Raw genomic sequence first — 15,754 nt, 5'->3', positions numbered from 1 at the left:
AATGCTGGGATTGAAGGATTTGATGACCGACTCCACACTCTCCCCATCCACACCCATTATTGTGCAACTTTTATTCTATCTCCTTCTGGGCCTTTTCCACACCAGACTCATCCTTTAAATCTGCTTCTACTTTGAAGTTTTCCATTCTCTAATTTTCATTAACTTCTACCACTGACCTTTATTTATTTTTAGCTCTATTGTTTTCCTTGAGTACATTGCCTAAAACACACCATGGTTTTTTGAGTAAAAGAAAACTATGCTTTCTTTTATCATGATAATAACTTTCCTAATAATATCTAATATTTCACTTGTATTAAAATAACACATTGAGTGATTAAATGAAAATCTACCCTTGAATTTGAATTGACATCTTAGAATCCTTTACCTTGAAATCACACCTTCTATCTTTCTATTATTCGTTACTGGATGCTGACCATCACCTTTGCCTATACTGAATATTATTTGCCACTTTCTTGTCCATTTCTATTATTAGAAGAAATTTCCTTAGTTCCTTCCCTTCCACTATTACTTAAGTGGAAACTCTGTTTCCCAGAACAGGCCAGCCCAAGGGGAAAAAATAATCACAATGGTAATCAGGCATCAAGATTTTTCTGGTTCTGTCCTAGCATGCTCTGTGGAAAACTGAGCCAGCCACCCAAAAAATTAAGAATGTGTGCTTCTGAAAATTCTATTTGCTGTACTCTTCCACTCTAGCTTCCTGATGTGATGTCTCCTGTTGCCCTTGACATCCAGTGCAGTAGCCAGAATGTTTACTGAAGAGATCTCTATTGTTCCACACAAAACCATGCACACTGCTGCAGCCACTGAAGTCTACACCTGGGAATGAGGGGGCCAAGTGTGCCCTGAGAGAGCTTTAACTTCCATAGCAACCAGCACCACTGCCATGGCCATCATGAACTATAGATAGCTCTGCTCTTTCGATTTCCACTTTTTCTCCATTCGTACTCCCTTATCCTGAGATTTAGACCTGAATTCAAGGAGCTTAAACTTTCATTTTAACCTTTATGACCACCCCCTCAATAGGCGGTGTCACTAGTTTTACACATGAAAAAAACAAAGGCATCAAGAAATTAATTACCCCACATCACATACTTGACAAGAGATAGAACCTGGAATTAGGGGCGCCTGGGTGGCTCAGTCGTTAATGGTCTGTCTTCAGCTCAGGTCATGATCCAGGGTCCTGGGATTGAGCCCCATATAGGGCTACCTGTTCAGCAGGAAGCTTTTCCCTCTCCCACTCCCCCTGTTTGTGTGGCCTTTCTCGTCGTGTTACCCTCTGTCAAATAAATAAATAAAATCTTGGGAAAAAAAAAAAAAGAAGAACCCAGAATTAAATTTGATCTCCAGACCCAGAACCCTGAAGTGTAATTTGCAGACTTCTCTACTTTCTAGTTAGCTGTATTCCAAACATGCTCTTTCCTAAACATCATATTATACTGCTTCAATGTCAGGGGATCCTGGTGGCTTCACATCACTTCTTCATAAGACATGCCCTGACATGATCAAATCCTGAAGCAAACACATTCTAGCTCCAACTCCAATTCTTACGTGTAAAAATCAAGGGAGTTTGAGCTGTGGAGATAGAGAGATTAAGCATGCACACATATTCTGCACATACGGCATAGATTCCTCAGCGTCCGTTTTTCTCCTCTGTGCAATTGGCTACTAACTATTTCCCAGGACTGAAAAGGGCCTGGCATTGGTAGGCTTCTCCCTTCCTTCTCTTCTGCAAGCTTCGAAGTCTTTTTCTCTCAGCCAGATTTTTTTCTAGAACTCATAAATAAGCCCCTTCCAATTCTCCCAGACAGAACACGAACACTTCTTACCTTGTAAACTTACTGTCATTTGCAGATTTCTCTCAAATTCCGTGTCACGTTGCTTTAAAATATCGACAGATCTGTCTTGCCCAGTAGGCTTTGAGATACTTGAGAACAAGGATTGTTAATACAGGGTGTATCCCACATGTCAGGAAATAATAAGGACTCCTGAGAAACCCCATGACTAATCCCCACTGTTTACAGATATGTATCCCCAGATTTTGTTTTGTTTTCTAAGCCTCAGTCCCTAAGCAGTTGATTTCACACTTCTCACCTATGTGTCTCTGACATCAGGACAATGTGTCCAGAAGGCCTAACTCTACACAACATACTTGCCATGAGTTGGAATTTTGACATCTTGATTATCTGTTTGTTTCAGTTTTCCTGCTATCTACTCCAAAATCCAATGTGTCCACGATCATGAAAGATGAGATCGTCTGGAATGAAATACAGGTAAATATATGGTTGACCCTTGAACGCACAGGTTTGAACTGTGTGGGCCCACTTATACGCAACTATTTTATAGTACTGAAAATATGACTTGTGACTTTCTCAATAACATTTTATTTTCTCTAGCTTATTTTATTGTAAGAATACAGTATATCATACATAGACCATACAAAATATGTGTTAACTTACTGGTTATGCTATCGTAAGGCTTCTGGTCCACAGCAGCATATTAGTAAAGTTTCAGAGAAGTCCAAAGTGATATACAGATTTTCAGCTGCATGGAGGCTGGTGCCCCTAACCCTCACCTCATTCAAGAGTCACCTGTGTTTCTTTTTATTTTAGTAAATACAAATTTATTTTCAAGTGTGTCTTAGAACAAAACACGAACCTCTGACCAGTCTGTTGATTTCATGGATTTTTTTTTACAAATAAGAATTATAAAGGGAGTACTTGAATACCTAGATGTTTGGAAGACATTGCTATATTGGTTCCTTTTTCTTTTCTTTTCTTTTCTTTTTTGTTTTGTTTTTTGATTGTTTGTTTACCCAAAGTTATTAATTTAGTAAACCACAGCATAGGACCTGTCACCCAAATCTTCTGACTTAAGTCCAATAATTGTTCTTTTAAACCACAGGATGTTACTACCACAAATACCCTAAACCTGGCATCAATCCAGAAAAATATGAAATGTTCCATGGATCTGAGAGTCATCTTTATGCAGAAGCCATAGTAATCTTCTTTGTATCACTCCAGTTTTAGTGTATGTACTGTCAACGCAAGCAGTCCTTTTTCTTTTCATGGGACATATAGCATAGGAACAGAAGCACAGACTCTTAAACCGGACACCTAGGTCGAAATCATGGCTTCCCCACTACTAGCTGTGTGATATTGGCAAATTTCTTGACCTCTATGTCCCTCTGTTTGCCCATCTTCCAGATGGAGATAATAATTGCACCTACCTCACAGAGTTGTGAGGATTAAATGACTTAATACAAGTTAAGCATTTAGAACAGTGCCTGACACATATTAAGAACTATATAGTGTACACTGATGTGATTGTTACTATTATTCAAAAGAATGCTTTATATCATTTATGATGGAGTACAATTGATACTCCGTGAAAGCGTGTCATGGGGATCTTGTCCTCTCACCTTATTCCCTCCCTCACCCTTAAACAGTGTTACATACATCTAGAAATACTCATACTCCTATTTGGGAAGCAAGTTGTAATAGTCGTAATAGTTGTAAATATTTATGATGCTCATGGCGCCTGGGTGGCTCAGTCGGTTAAGCGTCTGCCTTTGGTCATAATCCTAGGTTCCTGGAATGGAGTCCTGCATCAGGCTCCCTGCTCAGCAGAGTCTGTTTCTCCCTCTCTCTCTCTGACCTTCCTCCTTGCTGATGCTCCTTCTCTCTCTCTCTCTCTGTCTCAAATTTGAAAAAAACAAAAACAAAAACAAATTTAAAAAATTTATAATGCTCAACAGCTCCTCTTTCCTACAATATAAAAGTAACACTTTATTGTTTTCTCTTAAGGCTTTACAGTCTTGCAAGGACTTATACATTCCTTGTAACTGCTGACTCGCTATAAGAACTCTGGCATATTTATGAGGCATAATGTTATTTGGGAAAGCATGTTGCTTGGAAAAAACAGGTTATGCTTGTCTGTACTCAGCCAAGCTGGGCTTTGATGTAAAGCCTTTAACTATGTCAATAGTACAATGTGGGTAATGACATATGATTGAAAATCCAACCTTTATATAATGTGTTGTAGTTTAAGAAATTGTTTTGAATATACTGTTTTCATTAATAGTCAAAAAATTCTGAGTACCCATTTTGCAGATAGGAAAAACTCATTTCAGAAAAATTAAATAACACACACAAATACAAGGCCAAAAATGGGTAATACCAAATTTCCAACCAGAATGTGGTTTAGTATTTATCTCTTAGAGATAAACATTAAAATATTAGTAGTATTAGACCACGGCTTCACGGAGTATTAGTTGGAGTACTAGTACTAGTACTAGTACTAGTACTTCATGGAGTACTAGCCCTAGTTGTTTGCTTTTTCCATACCAAGCTAATACCTATTTTGAACAAAATATAATATACTCATCCATTCTTTCAATAAATAGGCACTTAAAGCATGTACAAGACATATTCTAAGCACTAGAGATGCAGAGGTGAACAAAATAAGCAAATTATTGGGGCACCTGGGTGGCTCAGTGGGTTAAAGCCTCCGCCTTCGGCTCGGGTCGTGATCTTAGGGTCCTGGGATCGGGCCCCACATCGGGCTCCCTGCTCAGAGGGGAGCCTGCTTCCTCCCTCTCTCTCTGACTGTCTCTCTGCCTACTTGTGATCTCTGTCTGTCAAATAAATAAGAAAATCTTAAAAAAAAAAATAAGCAAATTACCTAGTTTTACTTCACCTAAATTCCAATGGCAAGAAAAAAAAAAGTGTGTGTGTGTGTGTGTGTGTGTGTGTGTGTGTGTGTGTGTGTGTCTTCAATGCTAGTGGAGAAAAATACATCAGGATAAGGGGGGATGAAGAGTGACTAGAAGGGGATAGCCATCTGATACAGGACAATAAGCAAAATGGCCAATGCTGTACCAGACCCTACTCTTGCCAGTTCACAAAAACAAACAGATTGCCAGGAATTCTGTAAGCCCATTGAAAAACAGTCATCACTAAAAATTAAATTCTATCAACTTAAAATTAAATAAGCTTTATAAAAACAAAGGTAATAAGTGTTTAAAATGAATCACTTCCTAACTATTTTGCTACAGTTTACTCTTTTCTACATTTTTGAGGTTATTCAAGTCTATCACATCTGTACAGTGGAAATGCTATGTAAGGGAGTGCTACTACGGCTTGTCTGTTCCCCACTCCGCCTTAAATAACAGAACTGTGGAAGCCTGAAACTGGCCATGGTGGGAATATTTACAGCACGAAATTTGATGAATGCACCAAATCAGGGCTTGGTTTATTATTTGTCGATGGTCCCCTAAACTTCAGAAAGTGATGAATAAAATGTCAACAATGCTGATGAAACTTAAAGGCACATTCTGATGTGAATACAAGCATACATTTTTCCTCAGAGAGCCAGTTGTTAGACATATACCAGCACACTACAGAGTAAGCTTCTTGAATAAAGTGACATTTGATTAATAAAGCGATAAAGAGACTTGAAGATGAGGGTGAGCCTTGCAGACAGCCTGCAGAAGAGTGTCATAGGCAGAAGCAGCAACAAGTGCAGGCCAGCAGGGCTACAACTGGGGAAGTCAGGGGAAAACGCCTGATGTCCGAGGGGTAAGTAAAACTAGCCCTTTGATCACCTTGTAGATCCTTTTAAGGACTGCCTTCTCATCTGGAAGAGATGGAAAACCCCTGGAAGTTTTTGAGCAGTGAAGTAACCTGATCTGACTTACATTTTAATAGGATGCTCTCGCTGCTGTGGAGAAAACCAGAGGGAAGCACAGAAGCAAAAAGATTGTCAGAAGGCAAGGTGATGGCGGCTTTTACTTTGGTAGCAAAGGAGACGTTAAAAATGGTCAACGTTTAGATGATGTTTTGTTGGAAAGGCCAACAGGACTTGCTGTAAGATGGGAAACGAGATGAAAGAAAGGAAAGTCAAGGGTGACTCCAATGTTTTAGGCCTAGGCAACTGGAAGTATGGAGTTGGTGCTTACTGAGATGGAGAAGGCAAAATGGTTTATCAACACCACCAGAAGGGGTGGGAAGAAATTGGAGTTCGGCTTGGCTTTGGACAAATTAAATATGAGATGCCTAGTAGACGTCCAAGTGAAGAAATTGAATAGACAGTTGGATATTTGTGTGAGGGGTTCAGGGGAAAAGTTTAAGCTAAATGTATATAATGCTGATGTTTCAAGGAACGAGACTGACCGAGATCTGGCAGGGAGCCAGTTTGCTCAGGACGAAGTTAAGTCTGAGCCCTGCAGCACTCCCACATTAAAGGGTCTAGAAATTGAATAGGGACCAGCACAACACACTGAGAAGGTAAGCCTGTGAAACAGGACGAGAACCTATAAACACAAAGAATTCATTTAAATTGTTATTTATTTCTTTGTACCCTCGTTCTTTCCTACAAAGACTTTGAGGCGGGAAACAATGAAAACAAATAATAAGCTAATAAATTTTAAATAGAAAAAGTCTGTGTCGCAAAAAAGAAAGACTAAAAACATGTGAACCATGAGAAATAACAGTATGGTTTCCATAAACTTCACATTTGGCTCTGAGTTTTTTTAGAACTCACAGCAAAAATGGGAACACAATTCATGTATGAGTTGGCTAGAGCTGCCTTAATAAAATACCACAATTTGAGTGCCTTCAACAAGAGGAATAAGTTTTCTCACAGTTCTGGAGGCTGGAAGTCCAAGATCAAGGTGTCAGCAGGTTTGATTTTTCCTGAGTCCTTCTGCCTTGGCTTGCAGAGTGCGGCCACCCTCTCTCCATGTCCTCAAATGCCTTCTCTGTGCCTGAGCAACCCTACTGCCTCTCCCCCTTCTTATAAGGACAGCACTCCCATTGGATTAGGGCCCTACACTTATGATCTCATGAACCCTTATTACCTTTTTTAAGATGCCACCTCCAAATACAGTCACATCAGAGGTTAGGAATTCAATGCATGAATTTGGGGGTGGTGGGGGCAAGGGACTAGAGTTCAGTCTATAAAGATCAGTGACACTATTGACAAAATTTTTTTTAAATCCTCAAGTAGGACTGTATCCTATAAATGTTATATTTATCTTCTTTACATCAGTGTTATTACAGAATGTTTGGTCGGCCCTAATATTAATTTTTAATGATTTTGTTGAATGTGCGTGAGAGAAAATGTCCAGAAGGAATGTTCCTGAGCTGAGCTAAGAGCCGGGAACTTGATATGCACCAGTGTGCTGTCTTCAGAAGTGCAAATGTCCTCTCCAAGAAATAAAGGCTGCCGCTATTCTGCTTTGATTGCATCTTTAGGCTTTGATACTGAGAAGAGGGGTAATCAGGAAGAAAAAAATTCTACATAATCCTCCCTAAAAGCCAAGCCAGATGCTGGGCGGTAATGCTGCAAGCATCACTGTGAGAAACAAAAGTGAAAAATCAAAGACCCAGAAAAAATCTGTGGAGCAGGACCACTACCATTTAAGATATTATGGGGAGTCACAAGATGTATTAAGAAAATTACCTGCTGAAAACATGACTCTTTTATTCTTTAGGATATGTATAAATACATATTTTTATTTTAACCTGAAAAAAAAATGTGTAAAGATGCTAGAAACTTGTGACTTCCCTGTGCTTTACCAGGGCATTTTTATTTCCATTTGTTTCCTTGCTCTGATAAGCAGTAAACCTTAAAAATGAAAAGGAGTTTGTCTGTTAATAATTTTCATTTGCATATTTATTGTTCTGATAAAGTACTTTAGTTAAAATTTTTAAAAGCCTTTAAATTTGTTTCAAGGGTCCAATCTACTTAACCAAGGAACACTTTTTTTAATGAATAAAAAATACCACTTTTGAAGATGGCACTCAGTAGTTGAAGTAAGCACGGACTGACGCAATGGTGCAATGATTATACAGGATATACCAAAAGTTTCCTTTTTTGTCCTTTAAAGTCAGCTGATGCACCCATGGGACCATGCACTTCCTGCCCACTAGAACAAGCCCAGACCACTCTTTGATGTTCTTCCCCATTGCTTCTCAGACTTTCCTGCCCAAGTGTCCTTTATAATAGCAAAGGAGAAAGATGTGCATACCATCTGATGGCTTGAGCACACCTCAAAGCAGCCCGCACAAGGGTAAATTGTCTTTGAAGTCTTAGGTTTTATCTTAAAAATTCATGCAAAACTTGCATTTGACTCTGTAATGTAGGAAGTAAAGTCATGTAAACAATCATTAAACACAATCGACTTTCCAGGAAAGTGTTCCAGGAAGGCTTTTGCGGCAGATTTTTCCTGCGGTCCCCACTGACAGATTTTGTCACTCTCTTCTAAGCAATTGATCAGAATCATTCTTATTCTTACACCCAATCACCCCCTAACTGGATCCAGGATTATTTCTGTTTCTCCATTTCTAATCCTCAAATTCTAACTTCCTGTCACGGCAGCCACAGATTTAGCGATCTTCCTAATTTACCTCTTCTTTGTGTTCTTTTATGGTTTTTGGTGATGCAGGGTCTTACCAATTCTTGAGTCCAATGAGAAACCATATTCTAGTTTCCTGTCCAAAGAAACCCATCCCGAACTCCAGCCCATTCATCCACACTTGACTCAATCAAGTTTGGCCCCTTCTTGGCTGGGAATTTATTCAAAAATACAAATGGGAGATGGGGAGCGAGTAGAGAAATGCATCAAGTTTCCAAAGTCCCTCAGGACAAAATGATCTGGATTTCAGTGATGCCTGAACTACTTCAACATTGGGTGCTTAACAGAAGCACTCAAAACTAGCACTTTCATGTATCAACAGAGTCTCTTACCTCTGTCAGGTCCCCAGAGAGTTTCAAGGATCAATGTACAGAATACCTATAGATACTCAAGCAAGACTACAACCCACAATTTTGGGAGAAGCCTCTTAGTCTACCAAGCAGCAAAGGCAAAAAGGCAGCTCTCCTTGAAAATCATGTTCAATTCCAGGCTGTCCTGTCAAAGCACTGGCATTTCTACCACTCCGGTTGTGGTCAAAGAGAGGATCTTCCGCTTTGGCCAAGTCTACCAAATGGCTGTGTTCCAGAAAAGGAAATAAGACACACTGTCCTGGACCCAGTTCAAGAAAGGCCACATTAGACCTTCCATTAGAGGGTCTCTAACTGATACACTCCCAGCTCCGGCTCATGCTTAAGTTCCGCCCTGACCAGCATCTCAGCGGCACAAGCTCTTCTCCCCTGCCCCTTCCACATACATGCTACACACATCATTGTCTGGGCAAAATCGATCACAGCAGATTTTGTATCAATTTTTAGTTCCTTATGGAACAGGCAAAAAGACCTTTGGCCAATGTGAATGAGAGGAGTCTCTGTGGTCTTCCAGCCTGGGGCCCAGGTCCTTCTCTTTTCGCTTATTCCTCTGCATATGCCACATGGATTTGTTTCACACGAGCCCTTGGGATATCTTCCCTATTTGAGTCTCATTCTATCTCTAGAAAATTGTCCTTGGTTATAACTGCTCAGTGTTAGCTGAAAATAACAATATGTATCATGATTATGCAGAAAAGCCAGGAACTAAAATTCTATCTCGTAACCTTCCAGATTCAGATATAAGTACATGCTCTAAGCCAAGATCCTCGAGCCAGATAGTGCTGGCACTGTGCTTTCTTTGACCCACACATTTGTTTATAAATTGACTTGGTAGCCCATACTTGGAAATCAGAAGATTTTTATCCCAATGTCCAACTCTCCATTAAAAATCAGAAGATCTGGCAAAGCTTGGCCCATCTTCTGACATTCCCACATGACGCATCTGGAGCAGAGTGGTAATGCGTCCTTTAGATGCTGCTTCCTTTCTCCGATTCAATCCACTAATCACCACTTTCTGTTTTCTCTCTAACACACAAACCAAGTGTGAACTGCCATTTATCATTTATCCTTGCACTGCTGATTTTCTTGGAACACAGAAATATATCTTTGCATTCATGCCTACATCAAAAGTGGAAAAATGAAATATAGACTTCCTCATAGATTTTCCCCCCAAAAATGAGAGAAGAGTATATTCTTTGGTGGAAGCAAAAAAATTATTCTTACAAGTTTAATATAAAGCATGACTTAAGCTGAAGGCATTCAACTCACTATAAGGACTACAAGGAAAAAACAAGTGTGATGTAATAAAAATAAATAACAATAAAAGGAACTGAGGTGTCCGTGCTTGGGAATGTGATAATGCTGCTAGGAAAGGCAGTTGCCAAGCTGGCTACCTTCACACACGCACCTCATCACACAACACCCTACACCTTAACCTCCCCAATTTATCCCTCTTCCTACCCTACTCACTTTTGAGTTTGCAACTTCTGCTCTAAAAAAATAAATCTATAAAAAGAAATAATACTCAACTGATTCCTATTAACCCCCATGGACCCAACATATCTCCCATCCAAGGATATCATAACAACATGGTATTTTTCTGGTTAATAATGATCGCAAATCAGAGAGAAGTGATATGTGTATACTTTGAGATGCCTCCGAAAACCCAGTAACTTGAGGCTTTTATACAACTGGATATTTCAAATAGGTTAGTGGTGAATTTTATCTCCTGTCCTAGAACCAGTATGGAGCTATATGGAAATAAAGATTGAAATATGCTTCAAGCTTGATATAGAGGATTTCAGACTTGATATAGAGTATAGACAAAGGCTGGTTGATGTGGCAGGAAGGTATTTCTAACATTTGGACTAATGATAGTTAAATAAATCCTGTAAGGATGAGGCAATGCGGAGGAGGAGGAAGGGTCAGTGACAGCGTAGGCGGCCTGGAAGAAAGTCAGAAAATATTGTGAGTAGATCAGCATGTAGTCACACACAGTGTTGTGATGCCAGCAGGTCATGCTCAGGACAGTCTGCCCTGGAATCAGCTATGAGCAGGGGCTGCCCAAACCCTGGCAGGCCCAGGGAGTGCTGTAATCAAAGGCAGCCCTTCCCAGTAGAGGGAGAACAGGTGGTCTGGAGCAAAGTTCAAGTCCGTAGAGCACTTACTCTTTCCCTCTAACATCATTCAGATAAAGAACAGAATGAAGATAGAGGGCATTTTTATGTGGGGGGGGGGGGGTTGTGGTCCTTTTTTTATTTTTTTTTCCACTGTTAGGTAAAATGAAGACCTAAGACATAACAGCTTAAGGAGATATTTCACCTAGCAATAAAATCTTTAAAATTCACTTTGGTGTTAGAGTACTATCTCGTAATCATATGACTTGTTTGTTGCAAGTTTTCAAACTGAGCTCTGCTATTCCTGGAAATCCAAGAACCTCATGATGTAAAGCTTGGTGTGACAGAAGTTGCTAGAGCGGTCTGACAAAACCAGGACAGTCCTAGTGAACTCTTGTGGCATAATAAATTACCCCCCAAATTTAGCAGCTCAAAACAACCACTTATTTGTTTACTGTGTTAGGTGTCAGGAATTCCAGAAGGGCTCAGTTGAGTAGTTCTCCTTAGAGACCCTCAAACAGTTACAGTCTAGATATTGGCTGGACTCCAATAATTTGAAAACTCCCCTGGATGGGATGCCCAAGACAGCCAGCAGTTCCTTGTGGCTATCAGCAGAAAACTCAGCTGAAGCTGTTAATTCAAGTACCTACATCCTGTCTCTCAGTGGGGTGGCTCTTCTCACTGCATAGCCCTAGTTTTGAAGAGGCAGTGTCTGAAGAGGAGGAGTCTGAAGAATGCAGAGAGCAAGCATTCCAAGAGACCAAGGAAGAAGCTGCAAGACTTCTGACTCAGGGGCGCCTGGGTGGCTCGGTGGGTTAAAGCCTCTGCCTTCAGCTCTGGTCATGATCCCAGGGTCCTGGGATTGAGCTCTGTGTTGGGCTCTCTGCTGGGTGCAGAGCCTGCTCCGCCCCCCACCCCAGCCTCTCTCTCTTTCTGCCTGCCTCTCCACCTACTTGTGATCTCTGTCAAATAAATAAATAAAAATAAAATCTTTAAAAAAAAAAAAAAGACTTCTGACTTAACCTTGAAAGTCACACAGTGTCATTGGCACTGAACTCTATTGGTCAAGGAAACCATTAAGAATAGCTAGGATTCGACAAACCATAAGTGACTCTTAATCTCACAAAACAAACTGAGGGTTGCTGGGGGGGGCGGTTGCGGGAGAGGGGGGTGGGGTTATGGACATTGGGGAGGGTATGTGCTATGGTGAGTGCTGTGAAGTGTGTAAACCTGGCGATTCACAGACCTGTACCCCTGGGGATAAAAATACATTATATGTTTATTAAAATTAATTAATTAATTAATTAATTTTAAAAAAGAATAGCTAGGATTCAATGTATCCCATCATTCTACAAAAGGAGTATCAAAGAATTTGCCACCATCTTTAATCCACCATACATGCTTTTCCATCATTCTTCTGTTTATCTTCCATAATTGTTTTTTCTACCTTTCTTATGTCACTCATTCCCATCTGAATGTGGCAGTTGATAACCTTTACTCTAAAGCTACGGCCTTTAAATGAAACCTTCCCTTGCAATTAAGCCTGCAGGTATGGAAAATATGCTCTCTATGATTTGTTTGTTTCTAACATTCAATTTACTGTTTTTACAACACCAAAACCTTTAGAAGCAGCATTTCTCATCCCCAGTTTGTGACAGGAATGTTATTATTATTATTTTTTTTAGATTTTATTTATTTATTTTGCAGAGAGAGATAGAGAGATCACAAGTAGGCAGAGAGGCAGGTAGAGAGAGGCAGGGAAGCAGGCTCCCTGCTGAGCAGAGAGCCCGATGTGGGGCTCGATCCCAGGACCCTGAGATCATGACCTGAGCTGAAGGCAGAGGCTTAACCCACTGAGCCACCCAGGCGCCTCAGGAATGTTATTTTTGAGTTAGATTTAATGTATAGAATTTCAGCTAATCTCCCTTGAAGAAATAATGCAAAACAAAGTTTCCTAAGCTTGGGAATCAGGAAAGACAGGCGGTAGACTTGTCTTTGTTACATGCTGTTCTAGTACAGTTCGTGTTATATAGTCTGTTCCTAGTTAATCTCAAATTACCTTTATACAATAAAAACTTATAAAATCACTTTTAATCAAATTCTTTGACTTTTGTTCTCATATAAAAAGATGTTTCTGATCTCTAAAACTCTGAAAAGAGTAAAAAGATGTTCTTATTTTTCCCCATAATGATGAAATTACTGTATCTTCTTTCCTCATGGCTAATAAAGCACTTAAAATCCACACCCCAAATCAGATGCCTTATTGAAAGGAATTAGAGCTTACCGTGGAAATGGATGCTTCCTTTCAAACGTGCCTTGGGGCCCTTATTCTAGACTGTGAAACTTAAAAAATGTTTTTCATCATGTACTATCTGGTTCTCTTTTTTCATTCTTTTTTGTTTGCAGACTTGGGGTGGTGGGAATTTTTTTTTTTTTTTTTTTTAAAGAATCAGTCAGTGGCTGTTTCTTCTTTAGTTTCTTCAATATATTTTCTTCTGTGATACTGTCATAGTCCTCCTCCTTCACTTCCCCCTCTACTTCCTTCTCCTACTCCATATGCTTCTCACATTTCTTCCCCCCCCCTTTTTTTTAGCATTCTGAACCCTTGAATTGCATTTATATTGAAGAGAAATGAAGAAAATCAATAAAAGAGGAAAAACTTAAACATGACGTTTTGTATATCTTTCACTGTAAGGATTTGTGGGATCAAATCTATGCTTCTTCACTAACCTTCCCTAAATTAGAAGACTTTCAGCTTAGTAGACAGTCATTTAAGTTAAACTAAAAAACTAGAGCAAAGACAGAGGATTTTAAAAGGTTAGTAGAGTACTAAGCTAATAGAGATTTAAAATATATAGTAGTTGATAGGTAAACCCAGTGATGGAAAACAGATGAGTGGTTGCCAGGGACTGGGGGAGGGACAATGGGGAATGATTGTTAATAGGTCAGGATTTCTTCCTGTGAAGAAAGTGTTCTGGTAATAAATACATATTGTTTTCCCTAATACTCCTATGGACCCCAGCACTTCCTCTGGTCTGAAGAAATCCTCCATTTCCAACATCAATCCTAAATAGCTTGTGTTACACCATCCTGGTGGGTTTGTGAGAGGTAAGCAGGAAGGAATTGTCTGAGGAACAAAGAGCCAAAAATAATCCCAAACTGGAAGTGCCACCTCACCACCCCCAGGTGTGTCTTGTTCCGATCACGTGGATGGCCATAGTTCATTCGGCTCTAAAGTCAAGAATTCAAACGTATTCCCTCAAAAGGAATTGCAAAAAGCTAATGCAATCTTGAGTAAACAACTAAAGTGTTTATTTGTTAAAGAGCCGGACACCCTAATACAGACATCAGCAGAAAGAATACTATTAATGCTTTGAAAATCAGAACACATAGTCTGTGGTTTTGTTTAGTCATATAAAATTGAAACTGTGTCTGATTTTCATGCAAACCTTTTCTCTATGTCATATGTAAATAAAGAGAAGACAATTTTGGAATTATTTCCCTTGGTAAAATATTTGGTTCTTTAACTATCTTCTCCTTGAGCTTGTTTCAAGGCATTGTTTTTTGTTTTGTCTTGGGTGCTGGGGGTAAGAGGTTGAGGGAGTCTTGCTTGTTTTCTACAGTTAGTATCTGCAATCTCTTTATAACAACAGTATTTTTGAAGCACTAATAGATTGGTTAGTGTCCTCAGCTAAATAAAGCTATTTTCTCCCCCTCTGTAACCTCAAATGTGAAAAATAGAGATGTGTGAGATGCTTGTAATCAAAGAGGAGGAGAAGCGGTGGGGAGGAGGAAGAGAATGAGGAAAAGGAGGAGGAGGAAGTTTGTAAAGGGTTGGAATGGATACATGGGATTTGGGTTTGAGAATGGTCCAGTATATCCCTGAGTTGGGGAGAAACCTAACAATTTCTTGGTGGTGGAAACCACAGGCCTCAGAGCCTTAGAAGTCAAAGAATCCTGTTGGATTAACATTTCAATTCAAAATCAAAGCCACCTCTATTTCTGTGTCTCCTTTTTAATTCCTCCTCCCCAGGAAGTTTTTGACTACCCCCTGATAAGAAGTTGCTACCTAATCCCTTCTTTGGCCATCTCTGCCCCATCTAGATCCTCCTGGGATGGCTCCACAAAGCCAATTAAATTTGTTCTGTCATTACCATATGGGTCATAATATGATGACCTTTGTACTTACTGTTGCTTCTGCAAGAAAATGTCTTCCTCAGATGACCACAAGGATGCCTCCGCATCCCACTGGGTTCTCCAGGAGCCCTCTCTGAAACAGACTTGGGCACATAGGATGTTTATGAGTGGATATTTTTGGAATCAACAGTGGAAAGGGGGGGAAGGAAGCTATGTGGACTCAGCATCTTCCACTGCCCCAGGGGGAGACTCTGAAACTGAAATTGCCCATCAGGTAGATCTTGTTTGGGCTTTTATACCCCACCTTGATTAGTCATTAGATGTGGGCCATTCACAGGAAGGATGTGCCCTTGAGAAAGAGGCTTTTTGCAGCTGAAGCAAACCCTAGAAATTCTGACGTTGAAGGCTGTCTGGTGACAGCTCACCAGCAACTGGGGCAGAAATCCTTCCTTGAAGGGGAATCTGGGTGACACATCTCTGCATCTACACATCCCCCACTTCATGCAGATGCTACATACGGCTTACAGAGAAGCTCTTCCTACCATCCTTTGTAAACTATCCCCATTCCTAGCCCCCAAACACAATCCCAGCCTTCTTTCCCCCTTACCCTGCTTTATTTCCACTGAACATATTATATACTTAAGTGTACATTTTCTGCACATTACACACACAGAAACACATGTCACATGTTAAAT

This window comes from Enhydra lutris, unplaced genomic scaffold (genome assembly GCF_002288905.1).
Source record: "Enhydra lutris kenyoni isolate GAN:26980312 unplaced genomic scaffold, ASM228890v2 scaffoldscaffold28, whole genome shotgun sequence".
Classification (NCBI taxonomy): Eukaryota; Metazoa; Chordata; class Mammalia; order Carnivora; family Mustelidae; genus Enhydra; species Enhydra lutris.
This window is presented reverse-complemented; position numbering follows the sequence as displayed.